This window comes from Phalaenopsis equestris, unplaced genomic scaffold, assembly GCF_001263595.1.
Source record: "Phalaenopsis equestris unplaced genomic scaffold, ASM126359v1 Scaffold000190, whole genome shotgun sequence".
NCBI classification, from domain to species: domain Eukaryota; kingdom Viridiplantae; phylum Streptophyta; class Magnoliopsida; order Asparagales; family Orchidaceae; genus Phalaenopsis; species Phalaenopsis equestris.
Genome location: NW_018164632.1, coordinates 180,161 through 182,666, shown reverse-complemented (window position 1 = coordinate 182,666; position 2,506 = coordinate 180,161).

Here is a 2,506-nt window from a genome sequence, read left to right as displayed (position 1 = left end):
CGTCGACCTTCGTCGACCACCACCGATCGTCGGCGACCACCACCGATCGTCGGTGACCACCGCCGACCTCCGTCGACCATCGCCGACCGTCATCCACCACCGTCGATCACCGCTGACCGTCATCCACCGTCGATCATCACCGACCATCTTTGACCAGACACTGTCATGCAACGCTGTAATCTGAAAATCTAGTAACCCTTTCCCGTTTGTGGGACAAGGTGTCGCTCTAATCATCAACTTATAGTGGATTTTTATAACTAGGTCAAGCCTCGTGATTTTTTTCTTTACAGGTTTTCCACGTAAAAACTTCTGGTTTCATCACTAGTTGTTTAACTATCATCTGAGTGTGTGTTGAATCCTCGTGCAATGCTAAAACGATAATCCATTACTCTACCACCGTGAATTTTCTAGCACGCATCATTTTGGCGCCGTTTGTGGAAAACAAATTCCTTTTAGATATTGTCTTCAACTTTAAGAAGTTAATCCCTTATTTTGTTTCTCAATGATGTATATCATTCAACTGGCTAAGGAACCTCCTTTACCTCTTGAAAATCTTCTTAGAAACATTCTTTCTTGATGGGGGGCAACATTTACTGAAGTCTCGAAAGGTCGTTCAGATCAACGTCCCAAGCACGATTGTAGTAAATTTGTCTTCTCACATCCTATTCAGACAAAATATGTCACAACTTCTTTCAAGCTGGGGGCAATTTTTCACTGTAGTCTCGAAAGGTCATTCATGTCAACGTTTCAGGCACAACTGTGATGGGGAAGTCATCCTATGTTTCATTCATATTACAAGCCTGCAAAAATTGCTCATGTACTGGGAGGAAATCTTCACCACAAATAATGCTTTCTCAGCACCCCTCATCGTATTGAAGTTCCTCTTCAACCAGATCAGGAAGTTGATCTCTTGAAGGCTTCATTCATAAGCTATTTTACAAGCTCACATGGAAAACGCTCCGGCTGAGAGGGAAAAGATTCAAAAGCAACAACTGGCAAGTTGTCAAACATTTTTCTTGAGTATAACTGTAGCCATATTTCCTTTAAGTTCATATTGTTCATCTAATAAAATTTTGTGCATACAATTTGAAGGACTAATCCCTTTAATATCTACTAAAGTCCATCCAAAAGCCTTTTTATACTTGTTCAACGTTTCTATCAACTTTTGTTCTTGAATTTCAGTTAACTCAGAAGATATAATAACAGGCAATGTAAATGACTCTATTAAAAATACATATTTTAAATGGGCAGGTAATATCTTTAATTCAAGTTCAGGTGGTTTAATACTTGAAGGAATAAGATTTTTACTATCGTTTTCCAACAAGTGTAACATTTCAAATTTGCCCTGAATATAAACCAAATCTTCTCCTTTTATTTCATTTTCATTATCAAAAATTTCTCCTTGCTTTAATTTATCTTCCACTTATTCTTAAATTGTTCATTACTCAAATAATCAGCTACTTCCATCCTGAAACAATCATTATCTTTTTCTATTGCAAGATTTCTCAAAGCTTTTGCTATATTAAATTTTACTTCTTGATCATTAACTCTCATTATTAATTCTCCTTTTTGCACATCTATTACAGCTCTTCCTGTTGCAAGAAATGGTCTCCCTAAAATAATATGAATCTCTTTATCTTCCTCCATATCCAATACTATAAAGACTACAGGGAAAATAAATTTATTCACTTTTACTAGTACATCCTCTATAACTCTTTTTGGATAAGTTATTGATCAATCAGCTAACTAAAGAGTTACAGCAGTAGAGAACAGTAGTAGGGGAAATTTCTCTCAAATCTAAATGTTATAGTTCGATAAGGGAATAAGATTGATACTCGCTCCTAAATCACATAAAGCTTTTCCATAAAACTTTCACCAATTGCACAAGGTATAGTAAAACTAACAGGATCTTTTAATTTTTTAGGAAGCTTTTTCTGAATAATAGCACTACACTCTTCACTGAGTGCAACGGTCTCATGATCTGTAAACTTCCTTTTCTAATTTAATACATCATTCATAAATTTGACATAACTTGACATTTGTTCCAAAGCTTCAACAAAAGGAATATTTATCATTAATTTCTTAAGGATTTCCAAAAATTTTGTAAATTGTTTATCTTTATTTTTCTGCTTCAGTATTTGAGGAAACAGAGGTAATATTTTTTCTAAAGGAACTTGTGTTTGTTCATTTTCATGTTGATCATTTTCCATTTCTTCCTTCCCTTCATCAACTTCTGTTTCTCTTTGGAACGTTATTTCAACTTCTTTTCCACTTCGTAATTGAATAGCTTTAATTTGTTCTTTATTTTGATCTTTTGGATTAACTTCCACAGTACTAGGAAGAATTCCATAAGGTCTATTATTAAGTGCAGTAGCAATATGTCCTAATGGATTTTCAATATTTCTAATAACAACCCCTTGATTTTGTATTTGATTTCTCATATTCAACATCACTTCTTCCAACGTCAACTTCTTGTCTTTAACTTGTGGGTTAGGATTGGAGTTAA